This window comes from Argopecten irradians, chromosome 1 (genome assembly GCF_041381155.1).
Source record: "Argopecten irradians isolate NY chromosome 1, Ai_NY, whole genome shotgun sequence".
NCBI lineage: Eukaryota > Metazoa > Mollusca > Bivalvia > Pectinida > Pectinidae > Argopecten > Argopecten irradians.
Window position 1 is genome coordinate 56,590,399 of NC_091134.1, and position 26,535 is coordinate 56,616,933.

Below are 26,535 nucleotides of genomic sequence, written 5' to 3' on the forward strand. Positions count from 1 at the left end.
CAGCCTGGAAGGTGTGTCGTTTTCCAGCCTTCTGATTGGATAACAAAAATAGGTCAAAACCCTCCGTGACACGTGTATAGGTTGTTTACAAACACTGAGCTGACTGGTGTATATATTAACTTACTGGATGACTTGGCAGTAAAACTAACTCCGATTCTATATACTTATTGAAAATTCCCCAATACACGTCTACGTAGATACATGGATCAATTACATCTCTAGAATATAATAGGAATTACGTATGGTGACCTGGTACCTAATTTATAAATTAACACAGGTCTAAATATACATAATGTAAACTTAATGGTGCAGTTTACGGTTGTCATTCATTGATGACTTCATCTAAACAGTCTGAGTAGATCTTGACACGAATATTGTGATTGTGAAATGATTATTGAAAACCATTACAATATATTTATTATTGTAACGTATTATCTCAGAACAACATTGGCGTGTGTTTTAATTTGAGGCCCTCATATCTCAGTATCCCCTTTAATGTATATCCTTCATTGTATGGAACGTCCAGATATCCTGTCTACCCACTGAGTCAGTGAATCTTACGTGATAGAGTATTGATCAGACAGAAGACGACTGATGCAACACAGACCAAATCAAATCAACTAAAATATCACTTAAGCGATAACTATGCTTTCGTACTGTATCTAGCCTTTAGTTCTGTCAGAGGCTTTCGACTCTAAAGATGATACATGTATATGTACTGCTACTTTTGACTCTCTATATACACAATAATGTCTCAGTAGTATATACATAGAGAGAGAGAGAGAGTCAAAAGCCTGTATGGTGACAAAGACCCTCGCTACCTTCACCAGGCGTGTGTGTGTGGTGGGGTGGGGTCTTCGTGTTATATCTCAGTCTGATGTATCCTGTTATCTATACTCTTATTCGGTCGGTGTGTTCTAAACATGGTTTGTATTTTCATAAGATATTAAGCTCTCTTATAACAATGATTATCCATTTTTCATAAGGTGTGCATTCAAAAAATATTTAAAACCGTGGGTGCATGTTTCAATACGCAAGACACAAGCCGGACTAAAAATCACGCCATCTGAGGTCCTGTTCGAAACAAGATACACTATTTGCTTTTAATCAGTTCATATTTGTTAACCGTGCAAATAAGATAAAGAAAACTTATGCCAGTGACGCACAAATAACCAATACACTTTTTTGTACTTAAAGTCAGACTTGAAGATACTTTTTTAAGAAAACCGACAGGTAAAAATCGCAGGTAATATTGGCATTTTGGTATCACATCCCAATATATTGAAGTGCATTAATAGTTTATATATTGTTTTAATACAGAGTAATTAAAGTAAAATTGCACTCCTAGTACACTACACTAAGTAAGTCTACATTAAATTGTACATTTATATTAGCCTGTGTCAGCTCGGTATTAGTGATGGTTTTGAACTGGATAAACATGTCAAAATTTAAAAGGGTAATATTATCTTTTGTAGGACAGAATTGTTATGATCATGTTTCCACTCCATTAAAAACACGTCGTCGGTGAATAATACATAACAATAGTTTCCTGCTGTTGTAAACCTCAGTAGACCAAAACAAGGCTATACGCATGAATGAACAGGATCGTCCTTTTTTATTATTTTTGCTGATATTCTAGGTCATTTTGTTTATTTTGAGATTGTGAAAGGTATTCACGTTACGTGCTTATATACGATTTCACAAGGACAATTTTTTCCAAACAATATATGAGTTTATACAAATAATTTAACATTATCCTCGACATGTAGCACACTCAGATACTTCACATCATTAGTATCTAATAACTGGGTAATGTTTTTAATTGATCACATGTAAATCGCCTAACATTAATACTTATATTTTAATGTCACTTTGTTATAGTTCATACGTATACCATTGCGGGGTCAGTATAGCAGGCTTATTTCCATGATTATGTATTGTCATAACTAAATAGTTCTATATAGTGAAAGCTACAGTACCCGACTATCACAGATTGTATAACGATGTTCTAGTTGTGAAGTACTTGTATCCGTATTCTATCGTACCTGTAATCGATACGTTATCTTCTCCATTCATTTGTAAGGCTTGTAAACATGAGGTACTGAAAAATGGCGACAGTAGTGATTATTTAACTTAAACAGTCATTCAAGTAACTCAGACCACAGTTTCGTGCTATTTTACTTAAAGATGCTCCACCGCCGACAGAGTATAAATGATATTCATCATTTGAACAATAGTTGGTGTTAAATCGTGTATAAATATGCCTAATTAAGACAAAAAATAATATAAAATAATTTATTTCGCCTGTGGTGCATGTGCAATCAGTACTTCATTCCATATAGAATATAGTGCCACGGAATTTTTTCGGGATGCAATTAATTATTTTTCATATTTTTAACTTGAAGTAAAATTAGAAGCTCAAACTTTTCAATGGTGGTAATAGTGTAAAGTAATAGTGTAAAGTAAGTAACTTTTGTAACTGAAGAAAAATACTAAATCGTCTGCTCCTGTTTTTGATTGTGAAAAAATACCATTTGTTAGCGGTGGAGCATCTTTAACCAAATATGACGTTGTACTTTAGCACATGTAAACACAAATCTACACAGTGATTACAAGGGACAATTTCTACATTTATTAAGAGTCCGGCCTTTATCAATCAGTAATAACTCCGTTTTTCTTGTGTGCATGGTACAACAACAAAACCAGATTCAGTAATTATGAGATGGGGCGGAAACTTGATAAAATCTGCATGGCATAAATCTTAGGTTTTTAGTCACCATCCTTGACCTAAATAACATGTAGTCACAAACACCTTTATATTTACATTTGACTTTAAAACACAGGAATGACTCCTCAGTACTATAAATATTGCGTGAACTAGTTGAGGACACAAATGATTCAGTCAATATCTAATCACGTTTTATCTATCTTAAACAGTGATATATAATTATTAACAGTGCTATACTGAAAATAAGTATTCAGAAGATGTTTTCTTGTCAGCAGTGTGAACTAAATCAATCAGACTTTAATCTGCTACACTAAACCCAAATACAGGAATGTTTCCCACAGAAAGTCTCGAAATATGCATACATAGCTCCATTTACCTATTATGCAGTAGAATTTAAAGACCGAGATATATGAAGTATTCAGGTTCTATTTTAAACTTAAATGCATTATGTTAGCAGAACATTTTCCTCCCTTTTTTCCACTACCACTTGGGTCAAAACAACCTTAAGATAGCGTCATTTTCAAAATTAATTGTCTAAACCGGTTAAACATTCTATGTATATGGAATGGAAATTACACCGAAATTAAGTGTACGTTTTCTATCAAAGCCTATTGAATAAGAAAGGCACGTTTATATGAATTGATCTTATATTTAGCGTTTATATGAATTGATCGTATATTTAGCGTTTATATGAATTGATCTTATATTTAGCGTTTATATGAATTGATCTTATATTTAGCGTTTATATGAATTGATCTTATATTTAGCGTTTATATGAATTGATCTTATATATAGCGTTTATATGAATAGATCTTATATTTAGCGTTTATATGAATTGATCTTATATTTAACGATGATGGTAATTCACATCCAAAACGAGAAAATGATGTCAGCTTAGCTGTGAGCATCTGTACTTCCAAAGTTCATATCTGTATTTCAATTTTAGAAGTGAAAGTGCCGTCAACACACTTACCTTTTATTAGATTATGGCACCTATTTCGTCCAAGAAACATTTTTGTTTTTAAAACGCATTTGAGCTTAAAATGGAGCACATGCAAATCAAACGTAAATAACAACTCTTTAAATATGGTTTCAATTAAGCATTGGTGCGTTAGCGCACCATGATAGATATGCTAGAACACCCAATGTATGTTACACACCAATGCATGTCAAAAATATGACAACCAATGTTTATATTTACATTTAAAGTAGTCATTATCGTTTAAAAAAAGAAAATGGATAAAAATAAAGCATGGAAATAAGTCTTATACGTCTGCATAGAGAAAAATATCAGTCGATGGAACAGCCTATGATTTGGCGGGAAACACTGTGTGCCACTGACTTCCGGTATGTTGTCATGGACAGCCGATCGCGACTAAACAATAGCAGTAGATGAAATAGTCCTATTGATAAACCAGATATACAAAAATAAATACAACACTCTAATCTATATCAAATATTTTAATTAGAATGTATTGTCATATTGGTCAATTTGAAGAATATTTTACCAGTTTTTGCAGTAAATTCTCACTCTGACTTCAACTCAGTGTTTTCGTGACCTTTTCAACTTTGATTGTGGTATTAGTACGCCAGAGCCTACCTGCCAATGTTAATATTGGAAAATAACAAATTGGGCTTAGTAGTAACATAGAGGCACTGTGCAGTGGTAATGTAAATATTATGTATTAATTTATCAGATGTAAATGGCAAATATTTGTACGAAAATGACTCGATCAACCTTATCTTCTGTAAATGAACATAGAGATTACTTAACACAGTATTTTCTTCCTGGCATCAACATTGATGGTCATTCTTAAATCATCATTTCAGATTTGAACATTAAAATTACAAGTTCAAAGGAAACATTATTTTGGTAAAATGAAGGGCAGCATTTGTCATTAAGGCTAATTAATTAAGTACAACAATTAGGTCAGAAAGGGTAATTCTGGCTTTAGAATTTGATTACAGTTGCTGTAGATAAAGTGTCTATATCTATCTAGTAAAATTACCCAATCTGTTCGCATCGAAGTATATAAATGTAATGTCTTCTTTAAAATAGGAGGTGTGCTGGTGGTGGAGTGGCCAAAATGTCCCGACATTTTACTGCTGGTCTTTATATTTTTTTTCTTTCAAAAAATGACTGCGACGGATTATAAGATCAAGCTTAAAACTGATAATTGAATGACTAAATCCCTAAGATTACAAATATATAACTACAGCTTCAATATTCCTACACAGTTTTAAACTTTTACAGAAGATAACCAATGAATAATAATAATCAATGTATATGTAGAACTACCGTGATGCCCTTTACTTCTGCTAAATATCAGTTAATATCGTACCTGTCGATTATAAAAGATAAGTACACAATACAATTGTATTTAAAATTATTGTCATCGATATTACTAAACCCAACCTGACTAAAGAGAACACTATAATGATGATTGTACCCATTGTCATCAGCCCTGGTAATGATAAATGGATATTTCATCATTCCTAACTTTAGTATATTGGGCAAATGTGCTAAATAAAGACTATTAGTTATGGTATACTTTTAAAGTATCTGCAACCAGTCTAGTACGTAGTATATAGCTGAATGATTAACAGCGATTACCCTAACGGGAGGATTACCCATTTCTTAATAGCAGCTTTGCAATGTAATCCAATCACCAATACATCCCGGAACATATACCCTTCCTAGTTTATTTATAGCAACTACAATATGCAACGTAGTTTTGGTTTAGAAAATACTGTCCGTTGGTCATTTGTTGTCGTCAATTCACTTCCTGGTTGTAAGTGGATTCATTACTAGTCTATGTTATTTATCATCAATTAATTAGGCTTATAGAAGCAAAACCTTTATCTAATCCATTCTTACATATCACTTATACAGTGATCAAATTACACCATTTTGACTTACATGTTTTTGTATTTCGGCCTTTCATATCTGGTGTAGAGTTGATTTACTCGTGGGCATTATGCAGTCTAAAGATATTCGAAAATAATTACGCCTTCCATACAGTCAGCTTTTATAAAACTGTAATTTCTAAGTGGATAAACAGATCTTTAAACTTTACCTCTTTGTTACTTTACTCATTGAAAAATTAGAATGTTTTGAACGACAACAAAAAATGTGGTATTCGTGTTGGGTTAGTTTTAGTTCAAGTTCTTTTAAAAACAACAGGTCAAGTTTTCGTTGTTAAGTCGGACATAACCCCAGAGCCAAATATTTATTAAATAACCCTTAGAATATTGTTTTTTGTATTTCATTATTTTTTTCAAAGCATTAATAACATATTGCCTTACACAAAAACATAAATTCTCAGCATATATGGTAGTACTTGGTTTACATGCAAAAGTATCAATTCTATTTTTTCTAAAGGCTGAGTACAGAACAAGGAAAATCAGAATAATTGTGTAGTTTAGATTATATAAGTACTTTCCTTTATTAACATAACACATGTAATGGCTCATCCCAGGCACAACTCATGCAAGGAAAAGACACACATATATACTGTACATACTTTCATTTTTATTTATACCCATTTCCATACAACCAAGAGAGAGAGAGAGAGGGAGGAAAGGGAGATGCGAGGAGATGTTGATAGGTGTGCTAGCAAGAAAAATATTTTGATGGTTATAGGAAAAATATTATTATAACTATAGCGTCAAAGAGCGTTTCTAAACTTTGTAAACAAATATGAGCTTCTTGACATTCCTATACAAGATGACTTATTGTTTCAATATTCGATAGGGGACAGAGAGGCGAGGCTGGCAATCCTATTTTAAGTATTAAAGAATTTGTAGTCAAGTTATGATGTTTTAGTCTATATTGAAACTAATGATGCTTAGTTAATTGTTTGTTTTTACTGTAAAGAGAATTTCATAAATAGCTACCCATTTCAATTGATACAATTCTTTTCATTCCGTCTTCACATCTTCTGCTGCCAATATTTTTTTTTATTTGTGTTTTTAATTATATTGAACAGATCCCTTGACCATTTTAGTTTTATGCAATTTGATTTTTATTCAGAGGCAGCTTCATTCAGGTATTTTTAAAGCAGATAATAGACCATGTTATTCTAAAAGTCAGTACTAACCTTATATATTTGTATGAATTCATCAAAACTGTAACATGTAAGCGTGTTGCTATTTTTCATTAAATCATTTACCACAGTTATGCTTTTCTTGAACAAGTTTTATAAAAAACAGAATCAGTTAATATTGCCACCAATAGTCAAAGTAGCACATTGTATTATACTACTGAGGAAATTCCCTGATATTCTTTCTCTGTAGTTTCATTACATCATCCTCGATATTTAACCTCGTCCAAGCTAGAAAAAAATCTCTCCACTATTTATTTTTAATATGGTATTTATATAGTTATGCTAATTATCATATCTACAGTGTGAAAACATATAACTTGCCATTTGCTTGACTTTTTCAGTTAGCTTCTTATCCATCACAATAAGAACATCTATGAATGATCTTATGCTTACCACTTTGAGACCCTTTTCATAACATTTGTTTAACCATATCTCTCTTTACCTTGTCGGTTTTACTTTTCCACTAAACATAAAAAGAATAGTGTTTAATTTATTTAAAAGGTGGTCATCAGGTAATACTATAAATAATGGTTGAATTGTGTTGTTCTCTATGATCACATAAAGAAATTGCTGTAGGAATGATAAACATTAAAAGCCTACATGGGGTATGACGTGTTGCCATTCTCTTTTCTTCTGCCGTCAGTCATTTGATATCTTCATATTTCTAAGTATTACATAGAGGAAAAAATGTTGTGTACTCTTTCAAACTCTTCAGAGAATTTATTTGTCATATAAAGATCAATTTAAAACCTAAGCGTTCGATATACCAAACCCGGAAGATTTAAGAGTTGTTTATGATTTAGTTTGGTCATGCTTAAATGATTCTGATCAATAAAGTTGGCTAGGTATCAAATATGCAATGTCTCACCACCGCACACCACCTTGATCCAATATGGTCATGAAAGGTCAATTTAAGTGCAATTCTAAAAACAATGGAATCAATAGTATAACTGGCACCACTGACCGCTGGTCATCGGCCAATGACAGGCCTTCACTTTGTAAAAGTAGTTCCAAAAACTTTAGCTATTTTCATGCTACATTAATACAGTGTATATTACAAAAGTACTGTGGCAATGGTATCGGTCGTAACGGATCATATAGTTTTACGTAAAACTCAATTTAAATATGTTCAAATTATTAAAAACTATTTTATACTTCATATCTAAGCCTTATAAATCGGTTGGCTGATAATGCTGAACATCTTACGTCAATCAAAGTTTGGTTTGCGGTATTTAGGCTCCATTTTTATTCCCCGTTTTTTTCTCTCTTGTTTTCATCTTTTCTTTGAAGATATAAGGCGTTAGTTTTGTATTACTGCTAATACCGAATTAATCAAGTATATGTTACCTACATTATCGGTTGTTAAAAGAAGATAATTATCTTTCTACATCATGTAGGTGTTATTTCTAACCTATAATAAATAACATATTTAGACATATATCTTATGAACTAGTCACAACTTATTCCGCAAGTTTTATACATGTACAACGTTGGTATTAACACAAAATACGCGAAACTCCATCTTTAAGGTTCCATCTGTAAGTAACGTGCGGTGAGAACGTGTGTCTTTCAACACACTGCATTCTGTTCGTGTTTTGTCCCCTTGATATAGTAGAACCCTTCTCTAGTTTATAGGGACATCTTACTAAAGCATACTGCCAAAGCCATCGAATAGTACACACCACCCTGTCACATTATATACTGACAGAAAATGGACGAGCAATTAATAACGTAACGCTACCCAAAATGGAACGTTACCCAAACTAGAGCATTTTTTAAATATTTGATACCGAATTTTAGGTTTACAATGTAGCCTAACAATAACTGTCCTGAACAAAAATATTCAGGTGCTGAATAATAACTGACAATTTTCATATGTTATTTTCTTTCAAGTTGCTTGTTATCTGGATTTAAAAATGAAAATAATGAAATTGGGAAATTAGGAAACGAAGTCATGTAACAACCCTAAAAACACTATATATTTCAAAACAAGAAAAACAGTTGTGTGGACTTTCTTTAAGTGAATTAAAACCCGTTTATCATGCCTGGGCGTGTATTAATCAAACTATATTTAGGAGATGTTCCATTTTGGGTACTTGAACCTGCAGTACCCAGGGCTGGACCGGGCATGCTTAAAAGCTCTCTATTTTTAACTGTATGCACTGTTGACAAGAAAACAGGCCATGAAATTAAAACTGAAGGCATCTGTTTGTGGAATGTCAAAAGGAAAATCTGGATTCAAACACACACTAGATTTTTTAACAGTAATCTTCAAAAAGTGTCCCAATTTGCCAAATTCGAGGGAGTGTCAATGGAGACGGGTTATGAAGAAGAAAGCCAAAAACAAAATAAACAGAAAATATAAAACATGATATAAAAAGACAATATGCCAAACTTAACCACCTATCGTGTAATGTGGGACAGCAGGTACAATTCAATTGCCCTACCTGTATGAACAAAACTAAGCGGTAGTCTAGGTTTTAAAATAAAACCATTTAAAATGTGCTTTTTTTTCTCATTTCATGAAACATATGTAAGCAGAATTTATAAGTACTAGCTTTATCCATGATCAGAACATGTGTTATGGATTTTATTTGTTATCGCTTACATTTTTTGTGAAATCAGAGATAATGTTTTAGGTTTTATACTATAACAGTGAATGACTTCGATTTATAGGTGAGTTTGTGATGGTTAACATCATGAATTATAGAATACTTCAGTTGAGACTTAGTCTAAGTGTTTAATGCCATTCACTTCTTTCAAATCAGATATGTAACTTGTCTTATCGCTCCGGAATTGGTGAACGCAAATAAAATATCTTGCCTTCTTGGTTCAGGCATCAATGCTGTTCCTTAAATTGCAATATTTTTTTTTAAATTTTGCTAATATTTAAATCGTACTTGTTCTTGTGGGCATTCATGTGAGAATGTCTTTCCATGTGTTTTAGAATGTCGTCTATATTCAAATGAACGTACTATTCTCATTCAAGATTTTAACACTTAAATGTTGATTCAGAAACAGTATTGTTTGGAAATGTAAATCTTGCCGAAGACCTTTTAGATACATTATGTACGTGTATTTTTTTTTTTAAATGTATTCAAAATTTTATAAAATTAAGTCATAAATTTTGATGAGTATACAGATTATGAGAATATAAAATGCACTGTATGCTAATTTGCAATTTGTATTGGTAATGCTATACCTCATGTGCAAATAGTAACTTAAATATTCTGGGGGAAGGCGATAATAAGTGGAAATAACTTGTTCCTTATAACTTGTTGTCTGTATTTTCAATAATGAATATATTTAAATCGAAAATCGTGATGACCTGATTCTTATAATGGTATTTCGCAATGCTACGAAAATGACTTCATGTTTAGATTTTAGTATTTGCGGATGGACGTCCAATGAAAAAGTCGGACCTTCCCCTCATTTTGATACACATTACTTAGTTCATATTCATACATTTATTATAAATATAATATACACGTACAGTTAGGGGATTTAAAGACGTACTTAAAAATAAATATCGGTTATGAGGAAGTTAATTTAAATGTTCTGTATAATATCATTATGTCTGACCAGCACTTTCGCGACCTTCACCTTGTTTGGGTATAGGCTACAGCAATACTTTGCCTCACTCACTGAAATACTAATAAAAATCCCTTTATTTTAACTATGTACGAGGAAGCTGAAATATTCCAAGAATATAATGATTATCTGTCCTGTTTGTGTGTCTGTATCTTTAAATATTTAATGTCGACAAACCTCGGCTCCACTATACTCTAGTATAGTGTATTTATGTATTACTGGTGAGTCGGTATCGATCTCAATTAAAACTGATATTGTATACAATGTACTTTTTTCTGGGCTTTCCCAATCCTGCTATAACATCGAGATATCATCATAAACATCACCTTGTTTCCTATCCATTTGGACCCTTAATATCTACATTCCAGTCACAATACTCACGACCAGATGATTTATTACAACTCAGTTCATGAAGAATTAGACTTCCTCAGTAGTATGACTAGCCGTTGAACGCCTAAATTAGAAGAGAGCGAAAAGTGACAAGCTTTTGTTTAGCTAGTCTCCATCAAACATCTATACTAAGCTCATGTCGTTTAACAAAGTATGTAAACAACAATAAATGAATACTGTATAGTAACAATAAATGAATACTGTCTAGTAACAATAAATGAATACGGTCAAGGAACAATAAATAATATTTTCTAGTAACAATTAATTATAACCGTCTAGTAACATTAAATGAATACTGTCTAGTAACAATAAATGAATACTGTCTAGTAACAATAAATGAATACGGTCAAGGAACAATAAATAATATTTTCTAGTAACAATTAATTATAACCGTCTAGTAACATTAAATGAATACTGTCTAGTAACAATAAATGAATACTGTCTAGTAACAATAAATGAATACGGTCAAGGAACAATAAATAATATTTTCTAGTAACAATTAATTATAACCGTCTAGTAACATTAAATGAATACTGTCTAGTAACAATAAATGAATACTGTCTAGTAACAATAAATGAATACTGTCTAGTAACAATAAATGAATACTGCCTAGTAACAATAAATGAATACTGCCTAGTAACAATAAATGAATACTGTCTAGTAACAATAAATGAATACTGTCTAGTAACAATAAATGAATACTGCCTAGTAACAATAAATGAATACTGTATAGTAACAATAAATGAATACTGTCTAGTAACAATAAATGAATACTGTATAGTAACAATAAATGAATACTGTATAGTAACAATAAATGAATACTGTCTAGTAACAATAAATGAATACTGTCTAGTAACAATAAATGAATAATGTCTAGTAACAATAAATGAATACTGCCTAGTAACAATAAATGAATACTGTATAGTAACAATAAATGAATATGGTCAAGGAACAATAAATAATATTTTCTAGTAACAATTAATTATAACCGTCTAGTAACATTAAATGAATACTGTCTAGTAACAATAAATGAATACGGTCAAGGAACAATAAATAATATTGTCTAGTAACAATTAATTATAACCGTCTAGTAACATTAAATGAATACTGTCTAGTAACAATAAATGAATACTGTCTAGTAACAATAAATGAATACTGTCTAGTAACAATAAATGAATACTGTCTAGTAACAATAAATGAATACTGTCTAGTAACAATAAACGAATACTGCCTAGTAACAATAAATGAATACTGTCTAGTAACAATAAATGAGTACTGCATAGTAACAATAAATGAATACTGCCTAGTAACAATAAATGAATACTGCCTATAGCGACCTGTGAATTAACTATATTGGCTCTAGATGTCGAGAAATACCCTCATTCGGCTCACAATACAAACGTGTAACATGTGTGTGTTACCATTGTTAGAGTTATGATAATTATTTAAAATGGAGAAGAAGAAAAAAAGAAAGAAAAAATGTCCCTCCTTTTCAAATCATGAGGAACATTTGCCTCATATCTTTACCCTTTAAACCACAAAGTAAATATTTTCTGTTTTTATTCGCCATGCATCAGCCTCGTGTCTTTTTTTATTAGAATATGTCTTTCCAATATAGTGCTACTACGTTCTATTTTACATTAACAGAATCTGTATATTATGTGTTTCATTACAATATTATTATATATGGCAGTTTTGTAACAACGAAAACATTTTACTTTAGTATGTTTGATTGTAAAATGTATGTATAAACAAACACACAACTTAAAAAGCAGTCTCCTATCATTATGATATACAATTAACATGGTATTGATGACTTAGATATCCAATACGACTTACCTTACTAAAATTGATAAAATATAGCTATTAACTATAATATTTTATTCGCCACCAAAAAGTACCTACACTTTATACATAGGTTTTAATTTTACATGTACATACATTGTACATCATTTTAATACAGTACATCTATGTACACACAGTGCAGTGAAATGATTACATTAATCTACAATTTCATTTCATATTTTCACAGTGTTATTAGTACATTATGTAATTGTAACGTGATTTCTACAGGAACGTATGCATCTAAACACACAAACATGTATTGCATAAAAACACAAGAATTTTACATCGCATAAGTTCCGCGTTGTAATAAATAATTGTGTATTTGTGTAAGATGATTTTGAAAGGAAAAACATCGCTCTTTCTAACATAGTAACCATTTTTGTGAATACTTATAACTAGAAATGTGATTTTTTTTTTTTTTTTTTTTTTGCCGCTAAAACTAGGTGGGGTAGAATTTTTTGTGTCTGAGAGATTTCCGCCATTGGTGTATAACAATATATGTAGAATATAATGCTAACCTTTTTCATCAAGACCCCAAAAACGGCTAAGACTGGTCTATAGACACTCTGGTGGGTCCCTGTTGATGTAAACTATAACTAAATATCAGATCCCTTTGAGCTTGACATAAGTTGGAAAACCTGTGCCCAATCTAATTCATATACTATAGCAAAATATTACAATAAAATATGTTTATATAAAAAACCAAATGTATATTTTTGTCATAGTCCATATATATATATGATAATTATCAGATGGACAAAATCCATTAAATATTTTTCTCTCAATATTTTAACAATTGAAAGTGAGAAATTTCTGTAAAATGTCTTTGTACTTTTATTACTTTGCGGGAATTTCCCATTTTCAGTTCCAAGATTAGGCATTGTGCAATCTGAAACTTTCACATTATGATTAACAAGTTATATATTAAGGACACTGTCAACTGGGAAATACACATGCACTTTCAGTATGATTAAATATTAATGTGGTAAATTGTATATATATATATAGGCTTACGTAAACGTGCACAGAGATTTACTAGATTTTGGGCCTGTGCATTGTAGAAAATGTACAAAAATCGATATTAGAAATCTACTTAAAAACATATAATAACATACTACATGCACAGAGTATGTGTAATCTCTGTTCATTTAAAATAAAAGTCTTCTCTCGCTTTCCTAGCTTCTGCTTACTACCTTAGTATCCAATGCTAATTCCGTAATGTTCCGTGTCCGTCACCCACACGAAGTTTAAAATCCGCTACTATCTTTTTTTACCTCCATTTTCACAAGAGTCGTATTCATTTCAAAACGTTTAGCAGCGCTAGCTGCTTCACATATATTTCTGTAATCAGCTGCTGTGAAAGTTATGGTGAAGAGATGGCTGTGGTATTGGAAACATCCCTTGGTGATATTACAATAGATTTATTCGTTGACGAAAGGCCAATATGTACGTCATTATTTATGCAGGGATATTTATTTCTCACTTATAAATTCTTGTTTTATGAAATAATAACAGGCATTACTCAGTAGGCCTATGAACCACATGCACATCGAATCCTCAAAATAAAATAATACTAACTATAGGTATAATTTCAGGCTCAAAATTATGACCGATCGCGTCTTAAAGATAGGTCAAAATTTTAATCTGTGGTTTTAATTTAGGATAATATGACTGAAGGCAAGGCCTTAAGGTTCATGTATAGGCTTTAACCAGTGATATTTTGCAAGCCTACAACTTATTACTGTCAGAGATTTAAATAGTAGGGATAAGAAGGTAGCTCATAGCCTTACTTAACGACGCCCGCAGCGGAAGCTATCCCAGAGTGCATCGCGTGTCTAAATTACAGTCGAGTACAGTCTAACGACGCCATATTGAAACTACGCTTCGTCCGATGAAGCGATCTAGGCTATAACAGGAGATGAACAGAAAAAAAACCCACCAAATAGCTTAAAGTTTGCTCTTTATTGAAAATGTAATTTATTTGAATAACCCATCACATTTTCATAATTGTAGAGGTGTTACACTAAATAAACGTAATGTTAACTGTGAATGTCCTCATCCCGACATGATTACTTCCTCGATCGGTACTTGTAATCGATCGCCCCGTGAAATATTAATATAATAAAAACCCGCATACTCTGATTTCAATAATTGACCAATTTCCATTTAGTTTTCAAATATTTGTTGCTTGGTAAATTTTAAATGTTAATATATTAAATTGATCTAATTTGAACATATTGAACCTTTTGAATTTTCGGAGGTAAAACTGTACACAAATCATTCAAGCTACCCTAAATTTATAATGGCGACGATACTGTTCAGATAAGGTCGTGAAAGATAGCACAATTAAAACCACGTACTCTGAATTCATTAATTGACTGATTTCCATTAAGTTTTCAAATATTAATTTTCTATTGGTTGAGTTTGTACATATGAAAACTTTAAAAGCTAAAGTACAAGTGTTAACAAATTATCGATGGTACCCAACATACATGTATCATGGCGAAGAGATAGTGTCGATCGAGCTGTGATAGCGTAATTTGATATCTAATTAACAGAAAGTGATTTGCAACTGCTATGTACAGGTGTCATACTGTCATCAGGTGAACCGTCGGCCAGAACACCTGGCCACCGCCCCAGGTCATCGCCTCACTAACTCAACGGGGGTCCATTTACCTGTGTCTGAGTCTTGAAGGCTATACATTAAGTTTGTAAAATAGATAATATTTTTCTAACAGCTTTATTTATAATGCATAGAACCATATTGAAATAAAAGTCAATTTTAAGTGAAATACTTTTCTATGTTTATTGGTTGATAGTCAAATATGCCGTACACAGCTTCACGGGCTAACTAGTGCGCAGACGCACGGCTTGTTCTCGCGGTAACCGTTCATCCGTTTACGATAACAATAGGTGTGTACGTGATATCGCGAGAACAGCCCTAGTTACTTATCCCAATACTATTTAAATCTCTGTTACTGTGCTGCAATTGAACAAAACTAACTTCATTAATTGTTGGTATGTACCCTGGCTAACTGTCAGTCTTAATTACTGTGGATATGTAATTTGTGAAGCTGCTTGTAAATTTCAATAAAATAAGAGAAAAATGTATATTTCTGGAGAAGAAATAGAACTCATGTAAATTGCATTGATGGCACCAAATAAACATGCTATCGTGTTCAGTAGTGACTATGCCAGGTACTCCAACAGTCTGTTTGGCAAAGTCGGACCAGCGAATAGCGCAGGTGCCTATATATATGCGATATTTGTGATCCGCCATTTATAGCAGCCATTTGCATTTACTACAATAGGCACCTGCGCTATTCGCTGGTCCGATGATATATGTACAGTGTGTGACTGCTTCAATTTGTTTTAGGTTGCAAAAATTTTCTGAAGCTGTGTAAGGTTAAATACTACAACTTTTCACTCTTCCATTCTGTACAGGTAATTATATGAATTCTCTTTCTTTACTTAGTAATAATTATACATGTACGCTACTAAGTCGATCACTATAGCAACTTCAAGCCGACTGGTTGCAACATGCATTCTCACCTTGTTACATTTTATGCCGTAGACCTCTCTACGAGCGAGCCATATTAAAGCCTAGAACGTCTTTCAGTTGACATTCCCACTACTGAAAAGAGGCAAATTCAATGAACTTCATATTGAAATTGCTTTTGTCCAGTTGGCATTCATATTGTGTATCAATGCCAACTGAAAGACTTTGAATGATATATATTTACATTTGATAACAATTTTATGATAAAATCCCAAGAGATGTTGCAAATCTACTATGATAATAACATCATAGTAACCGGATGACCGTTCATTTAGCATGATAATGCCAACTGCGCTTGGTACGGTTACATAGTAGGGTTGATGTGAAAATGTAAATAAAGGAGATTGAGAGGCTTTTTGGAAGTCAATAGAATCTGGATGGGTTTCCATTATTACCCGAATGTTTTAGACATGTGTGGTACATGTAGTTCTTCCAAAATGTATTCAATTTAAATACATACAACATTTCCCATTTGGGCCTTATCTCAATTATACATTTGTATATTTTTATGTGCATGTATGTAAAAACTATAAAATTGCTGCATGCTTTTATGGATGTAAATTCACCATCATAGATATGCATTCATATTCATCAAGTGCATATTTTACAACAATTAATTTGTGAGAGTGAAAAATATATGAAATATTACTAAAAGTATTAATATTGAACTTAATTGCAACAGTTTTTATAAATTTCACATTACATATATATACACTGTAGGATATATTCACTTAAACCATAACTAGGAAATGATAGAGTAGTTTTCATTTTGTGACTGTCACATCCACTAAGATTATAAACACAGTGACATAATCTATTTAATATTACTATTTTTCTTGGCCTCTCTCCTTTCAGAGAAATTTAGTTGCTCAGACAGGTGACCCTTCAGGGACTGGTAAGGGAGGAGAATCTGTGAATGGGTAAGTACATCAACTAAACTGTCTCTGTAATTTGAAATGAAGATATGTTTACATCTTTATCAAACCTCGGACAGAAATGTCCCAAAATGATTGGCGGAGAGCCGTCACATGGTGACCCCCTAACACTTTATAGGGGGTCAGTAAATTTTATTATGATGCAATATGACGGCTGTCACCTGATATTGGCGAGCGATACGGGATGGCGACCGCTCCCTTAAGCGTATGTACGACAAGAAATATGTCATCCTGAGGGGCAGCAAGTGCTTGGACGCGCATCCGATATGGTATCTCCCGTCACTTGTTCTGGCACTAATATTAGAATAAATATGTAATTAAAAATTCCATAAACAGGAAGTGTTTGAAGTGGAAGTAGGGGTTGAATGAAAGCTCACGTTTTTAATAAGTGCAACATGTCTCTCTTTATCTTTAAATTTTTGATATCTAATTGGATTTACGTGCGAACAGCTAGTTGGATAGGCTCGCGCGTGTATGTCCGTTCAGAAGCGAGCCTCCGCTAATGTTCGTGAACGCTCGTCATTCTGAAGACGCCAGTGCAATGAAGCCAGCGCTCGTAATGCCCTGTTCAAGGAAGAGATAACTCTGTCCTGAATGTCGGATTATTCTGGCTCGGATATCCAACCCTCACCCACCATATAGACAAACTGTCAGAAATTCTATATAAGACACAATCTGAATGAGGAGACGGAGCAACATCGTCCTCTTGTGATGTTCCATGCAGTTGAAAACCATCTTATCCACTTAGTATTAAATCAAAATATCAAATAGTTCATTACAATACCAACTAATACATTTTGTACCACTTTCGTTATGATAAAGTTATTGTGAATCAAAAAAGTAATCGTGATATCGAATAAGTAATCAGGAAATCGAATAAGTAAGAGGCCTTTAATGGGCAATTAAAAGGTCAAATACATCATTATAATGCATACCAATTTATTTTAAACAATTTCTGATGTCAATTAGTAGCTAGAATTCGAATAAGTAATCAGGGAATCGAATAAGTAATCAGGAAATCGAATAAGTAATCAGGGAATCGAATAAGTAATCAGGGAATCGAATAAGTAATGGGCCCTTCAGGAGTAATTAAAAGGTCAACGAGATCATTGTAATGCATAATAATGCATTTTGAACCATTTCCGATGGTAATTAGTAGCTAGAAATTGAATAAGTAATCAGGGAATCGAATAAGTAATCAGGGAATCGAATAAGTAATCAGGGAATCGAATAAGTAATTGGCCCTTAATGAGTAATTAAAAGGTCAACTAGATCATTGTGATGCATAATAATGCACTTTGAACCATTTTTGATGGTAATTAGTAGCTAGAAATTGAATAAGTAATCAGGGAATCGAATGCGTAATCAGGAAATCGAATAAGTAATCAGGGAATCGAATAAGTAATCAGGGAATCGAATAAGTAATCAGGGAATCGAATAAGTAATTGGCCCTTAATGAGTAATTAAAAGGTCAACTAGATCATTGTGATGCATAATAATGCACTTTGAACCATTTTTGATGGTAATTAGTAGCTAGAAATTGAATAAGTAATCAGGGAATCGAATAAGTAATGGGCCCTTAAGGAGTAATTAAAAGGTCAACGAGATCATTGTGATGCATAATAATGCATTTTGAACCATTTTTGATGGTAATTAGTAGCTAGAAATTGAATAAGTAATCAGGGAATCGAATAAGTAATGGGCCCTTAAGGAGTAATTAAAAGGTCAACGAGATCATTGTGATGCATAATCATGCATTTTGAACCATTTCTGATGGTAATTAGTTGCTAGAAATTGAATAAGTAATCAGGGAATCGAATAAGTAATCAGGGAATCGAATAAGTAATGGAATAAGGAACTGGGAACTAGGAATCAACTTCACGGATGTGTACTTGTATCCGTATTCTGTCGTACCTGTAATCGATACGTTATCTTCATTCATTTGTAAGGCTTGTAAACATGAGGTACTGAAAAATGGCAACAGTAGTGATTATTTAACTTAAACAGTCATTCAAGTAACTCAGACCACAGTTTCGTGCTATTTTACTTAAAGATGCTCCACCGCCGACAGAGTATAAATGATATTCATCATTTGAACAATAGTTGGTGTTAAATCGTGTATAAATATGCCTAATTAAGACAAAACATAATATAAAATAATTTATTTCGCCTTTGGTGCATGTGCAATCAGTACTTCATTCCATATAGAATATAGTGCCACGGATTTTTTTCGGGATGCAATTCATTATTTTTCATATTTTTAACTTGAAGTAAAATTAGAAGCTCAAACTTTTCAATGGTGGTAATAGTGTAAAGTAAGTAACTTTTGTAACTGAAGAAAAATACTAAATCGTATGCTCCTGTTTTTGATAGTGAAAAAATACCATTTGTTAGCGGTGGAGCATCTTTAACCAAACATGACGTTGTACTTTAGTACATGTAAGTACAAATCTACACAGTGATTACAAGGGACAATTTCTACATTTATTAAGAGTCCGGCCTTTATCAATCAGTATTATAACTCCGTTTCTCTTGTGTGCATGGTACAACAACAAAACCAGATTCAGTAATTATGAGATGGGGTGGAAACTTGATAAAATCTGCATGGCATAAATCTTAGGTTTTTAGTCACCATCCTTGACCTAAATAACGTGTAGTCACAAACACCTATATATTTACATTTGACTTTAAAACACAGGAATAACTCCTCAGTACTATAAATATTGCGTGAACTAGTTGAGGACACAAATGATTCAGTCAATATCTAATCACGTTTTATCTATCTTAAACAGTGATATATAATTATTAACAGTGCTATACTGAAAATAAGTATTCAGAAGATGTTTTCTTGTCAGCAGTGTGAACTAAATCAATCAGACTTTAATCTGCTAAACTAAACCCAAATACAGGAATGTTTCCCACAGAAAGTCTCGAAATGTGTATACATAGCTCCATTTACCTATTATGCAGTAGAATTTAAAGACCGAGATATATGAAGTATTCAGGTTCTATTTTAAACTTAAATGCATTATGTTAGCAGAACATTTTCCTCCCTTTTTTCCACTAACACTTGGGTCAAAACAACCTTAAGATAGCGTCATTTTCAAAATTAAATTTCTAAACCTGTTAAACATTCTATGTATATGGAATGGAAATTACACCGAAATTAAGTGTACGTTTTCTATCAAAGCCTATTGAATAAGAAAAGCACGTTTATATGAATTGATCTTATATCTAGCGTTTATATGAATTGATCTTATATTTAGCGTTTATATGAATTGATCTTATATTTAGCGTTTATATGAATTGATCTTATATTTAGTGTTTATATGAATTGATCTTATATTTAGCGTTTTTATAAATTGATCTTATATTTAGCGTTTATATGAATTGATCTTATATTTAGCATTTATATGAATTGATCTTAAATTTAGCGTTTTTATAAATTGATCTTATATTTAGAGTTTATATGAATTGATCTTATATTTAGCGTTTATATGAATTGATCTTATATATAGCGTTTATATGAATTGATCTTATATTTAGCGTTTATATGAATTGATTTTATATTTAGCGTTTATATGAATTAATCTGATGATGGTAATTCACATCCAAAACGAGAAAATGATGTCAGCTTAGCGGTGAGCGTCTGTACTTCCAAAGTTCATATCTGTATTTCCATTTTAGAAATGAAAGTGCCGTCAACACACTTACCTTTTATTAGATTATGGCACCTATTTCGTCCAAGAAACATTTTTGTTTTTAAAACGCATTTGAGCTTAAAATGGAGTACATGCAAATCAAACGTAAATAACAACTCTTTAAATATGTTTTCATTTAAGCATTGGTGCGTTAGCGCACCATGATAGATATGCTAGAACACCCAATGTATGTTACATACCAATGCATGTCAAAAATATGGCAACCAAAGTTTATATTTACATTTAAAGTAGTCATTATCGTTTAAAAAAAGAAAATGGATAAAAATAAAGCATGGAAATAAGTCTTATACGCCTGCATAGAAAAAAATATCAGTCGATGGAACAGCCTATGATTTGGCGGGAAACACTGTGTGTCACTGACTTCCGGTATGTTGTCATGGACAGCCGACTAAACAATAGCAGTAGATGAAATAGTCCTATTGATAAACCAGATATACAAAAATAAATACAACACTCCAATCTATATCAAATATTTTAATTAGAATGTATTGTCATATTGGTCAATTTGAAGAATATTTTACCAGTTTTTGCAGTAAATTCTCACACTGACTTCAACCCAGTGTTTTCGTGACCTTTTCAACTTTAATTGTGGTATTAGTACGCCAGAGCCTACCTGCCAATGTTAATATTGGAAAATAACAAATTGGGCTTAGTAGTAACATAGAGGCACTGTGCAGTGGTAATGTAAATATTATGTATTAATTTATCAAATGTAAATGGCAAATATTTGTACGAAAATGACTCGATCAACCTTATCTTCTGTAAATAAACATAGAGATTACTTAACACAGTATTTTCATTCTTAAATCATCATTTCAGATTTGAACATTAAAATTACAAGTTCAAAGGAAACATTATTTTGGTAAAATGAAGGGCAGCATTTGTCATTAAGGCTAATTAATTAAGTACAACAATTAGGTCAGAAAGGGTAATTCTGGCTTTAGAATTTGATTACAGTTGCTGTAGATAAAGTGTCTATATCTATCTAGTAAAATTACCCAATCAGTTCGCATCGAAGTATATAAATGTAATGTCTTCTTTAAAATAGGAGGTGTGCTGGTGGTGGAGTGGCCAAAATGTCCCGACATTTTACTGCTGGTCTTTATATATTTTTTTCTTTCAAAAAATGACTGCGACGGATTATAAGATCAAGCTTAAAACTGATAATTGAATGACTAAATCCCTAAGATTACAAATATATAACTACAGCTTCAATATTCCTACACAGTTTTAAACTTTTACAGAAGATAACCAATGAATAATAATAATCAATGTATATGTAGAACTACCGTGATGCCCTTTACTTCTGCTAAATATCAGTTAATATCGTACCTGTCGATTATAAAAGATAAGTACACAATACAATTGTATTTAAAATTATTGTCATCGATATTACTAAACCCAACCTGACTAAAGAGAACACTATAATGATGATTGTACCCATTGTCATCAGCCCTGGTAATGATAAATGGATATTTCATCATTCCTAACTTTAGTATATTGGGCAAATGTGCTAAATAAAGACTATTAGTTATGGTATACTTTTAAAGTATCTGCAACCAGTCTAGTACGTAGTATATAGCTGAATGATTAACAGCGATTACCCTAACGGGAGGATTACCCATTTCTTAATAGCAGCTTTGCAATGTAATCCAATCACCAATACATCCCGGAACATATACCCTTCCTAGTTTATTTATAGCAACTACAATATGCAACGTAGTTTTGGTTTAGAAAATACTGTCCGTTGGTCATTTGTTGTCGTCAATTCACTTCCTGGTTGTAAGTGGATTCATTACTAGTCTATGTTATTTATCATCAATTAATTAGGCTTATAGAAGCAAAACCTTTATCTAATCCATTCTTACATATCACTTATACAGTGATCCAATTACACCATTTTGACTTACATGTTTTTGTATTTCTTTTCGTGACCTTTTCAACTTTGATTGTGGTATTAGTACGCCAGAGCCTACCTGCCAATGTTAATATTGGAAAATAACAAATTGGGCTTAGTAGTAACATAGAGGCACTGTGCAGTGGTAATGTAAATATTATGTATTAATTTATCAGATGTAAATGGCAAATATTTGTACGAAAATGACTCGATCAACCTTATCTTCTGTAAATGAACATAGAGATTACTTAACACAGTATTTTCTTCCTGGCATCAACATTGATGGTCATTCTTAAATCATCATTTCAGATTTGAACATTAAAATTACAAGTTCAAAGGAAACATTATTTTGGTAAAATGAAGGGCAGCATTTGTCATTAAGGCTAATTAATTAAGTACAACAATTAGGTCAGAAAGGGTAATTCTGGCTTTAGAATTTGATTACAGTTGCTGTAGATAAAGTGTCTATATCTATCTAGTAAAATTACCCAATCTGTTCGCATCGAAGTATATAAATGTAATGTCTTCTTTAAAATAGGAGGTGTGCTGGTGGTGGAGTGGCCAAAATGTCCCGACATTTTACTGCTGGTCTTTATATTTTTTTTCTTTCAAAAAATGACTGCGACGGATTATAAGATCAAGCTTAAAACTGATAATTGAATGACTAAATCCCTAAGATTACAAATATATAACTACAGCTTCAATATTCCTACACAGTTTTAAACTTTTACAGAAGATAACCAATGAATAATAATAATCAATGTATATGTAGAACTACCGTGATGCCCTTTACTTCTGCTAAATATCAGTTAATATCGTACCTGTCGATTATAAAAGATAAGTACACAATACAATTGTATTTAAAATTATTGTCATCGATATTACTAAACCCAACCTGACTAAAGAGAACACTATAATGATGATTGTACCCATTGTCATCAGCCCTGGTAATGATAAATGGATATTTCATCATTCCTAACTTTAGTATATTGGGCAAATGTGCTAAATAAAGACTATTAGTTATGGTATACTTTTAAAGTATCTGCAACCAGTCTAGTACGTAGTATATAGCTGAATGATTAACAGCGATTACCCTAACGGGAGGATTACCCATTTCTTAATAGCAGCTTTGCAATGTAATCCAATCACCAATACATCCCGGAACATATACCCTTCCTAGTTTATTTATAGCAACTACAATATGCAACGTAGTTTTGGTTTAGAAAATACTGTCCGTTGGTCATTTGTTGTCGTCAATTCACTTCCTGGTTGTAAGTGGATTCATTACTAGTCTATGTTATTTATCATCAATTAATTAGGCTTATAGAAGCAAAACCTTTATCTAATCCATTCTTACATATCACTTATACAGTGATCCAATTACACCATTTTGACTTACATGTTTTTGTATTTCGGCCTTTCATATCTGGTGTAGAGTTGATTTACTCGTGGGCATTATGCAGTCTAAAGATATTCGAAAATAATTACGCCTTCCATACAGTCAGCTTTTATAAAACTGTAATTTCTAAGTGGATAAACAGATCTTTAAACTTGACCTCTTTGTTACTTTACTCATTGAAAAATTAAAATGTTTTGAACGACAACAAAAAATGTGGTATTCGTGTTGAGTTAGTTTTAGTTCAAGTTCTTTTAAAAACAACAGGTCAAGTTTTCGTTGTTAAGTCGGACATAACCCCAGAGTCAAATATTTATTAAATAACCCTTAGAATATTGTTTTTTGTATTTTATTATTTTTTTCAAAGCATTAATAACATATTGCCTTACACAAAAACATAAATTCTCAGCATATATGGTAGTACTTTGTTTACATGCAAAAGTATCAATTCTATTTTTTCTAAAGGCTGAGTACAGAACAAGGAAAATCAGAATAATTGTGTGGTTTAGATTATATAAGTACTTTCCTTTATTAACATAACACATGTAATGGCTCATCCCAGGCACAACTCATGCAAGGAAAAGACACACATATATACTGTACATACTTCCATTTTTATTTGTACCCATTTCCATACAACCAAGAGAGAGAGAGGGGGGGAGGAAAGGGAGATGCGAGGAGATGTTGATAGGTGTGCTAGCAAGAAAAATATTTTGATGGTTATAGGAAAAATATTATTATAACTATAACGTCAAAGAGCGTTTCTAAACTTTGTAAACAAATATGAGCTTCTTGACATTCCTATATAAGATGACTTATTGTTTCAATATTCGATAGGGGACAGAGAGGCGAGGCTGGCAATCCTATTTCAAGTATTAAAGAATTCGTAGTCAAGTTATGATGTTTTAGTCTATATTGAAACTAATGATGCTTAGTTAATTGTTTGTTTTTACTGTAAAGAGAATTTCATAAATAGCTACCCATTTCAATTGATACAATTCAATTCATTCCGTCTTCACATCTTCTGTTGCCAGTATTTTTTTTTATTTGTGTTTTTAATTATATTGAACAGATCCCTTGACCATTTTAGTTTTATGCAATTTGATTTTTATTCAGAGGCAGCTTCATTCAGGTATTTTTAAAGCAGATAATAGACCATGTTATTCTAAAAGTCAGTACTAACCTTATATATTTGTATGAATTCATCAAAACTGTAACATGTAAGTGTGTTGCTATTTTTCATTAAATCATTTACCACAGTTATGCTTTTCTTGAACAAGCCTTATAAAAAACAGAATCAGTTAATATTGCCACCAATAGTCAAAGTAGCACATTGTATTATACTACTGAGGAAATTCCCTGATATTCTTTCTCTGTAGTTTCATTACATCATCCTCGATATTTAACCTCGTCCAAGCTAGAAAAAAATCTCTCCACTATTTATTTTTAATATGGTATTTATATAGTTATGCTAATTGTCATATCTACAGTGTGAAAACATATAACTTGTCATTTGCTTGACTTTTGAGTTAGCTTCTTATCCATCACAATAAGAACATCTATGAATGATCTTATGCTTACCACTTTGAGACCCTTTTCATAACATTTGTTTAACCATATCTCTCTTTACCTTGTCGGTTTTACTTTTCCACTAAACATAAAAAGAATAGTGTTTAATTTATTTAAAAGGTGGTCATTAGGTAATACTATAAATAATGGTTGAATGGTGTTGTTCTCTATGATCACATAAAGAAATTGCTGTAGGAATGATAAACATTAAAAGCCTACATGGGGTATGACGTGTTGCCATTCTCTTTTCTTCTGCCGTCAGTCATTTGATATCTTCATATTTCTAAGTATTACATAGAGGAAAAAATTTGTGTACTCTTTCAAACTCTTCAGAGAATTTATTTGTCATATAAAGATCAATCTAAAACCTAAGCGTTCGATATACCAAACCCGGAAGATTTAAGAGTTGTTTATGATTTAGTTTGGTCATGCTTAAATGATTCTGATCAATAAAGTTGGCTAGGTATCAAATATGCAATGTCTCACCACCGCAAACCACCTTGATCCAATATGGTCATGAAAGATCAATTTAAGTGCAATTCTAAAAACAATGGAATCAATAGTCTAACTGGCACCACTGACCGCTGGTCATCGGCCAATGACAGGCCTTCACTTTGTAAAAGTAGTTCCAAAAACTTTAACTATTTTCATGCTACATTAATAGAGTGTATATTACAAAAGTACTGTAGCAATGGTATCGGTCGTAACGGATTATATAGTTTTACGTAAAACTCAATTTAAATATGTTCAAATTATTAAAAACTATTTTATACTTAATATCTAAGCCTTATAAATCG

The 26,535-nt window shown here is 32.1% G+C and overlaps 1 protein-coding gene across 2 annotated transcripts in view; it reads left to right on the forward strand.

Annotated features, from left to right (window-relative positions):
* The first annotated feature begins 13,930 nt into the window (after nt 1-13,930).
* The window catches only part of LOC138334647 (peptidyl-prolyl cis-trans isomerase-like 4), a 59,687-nt gene continuing 47,082 nt past the window's right edge, over nt 13,931-26,535 (forward strand). The window contains exons 1-3 of one of the 2 annotated variants that reach the window (XM_069283291.1): nt 13,931-14,106; nt 16,037-16,104; nt 17,075-17,139. The gene's annotated coding sequence lies outside the window, so the exon portion shown is untranslated. The remainder of the gene's footprint in view (nt 14,107-16,036; nt 16,105-17,074; nt 17,140-26,535) is intronic. The other variant, XM_069283306.1, reaches the window with a different exon arrangement.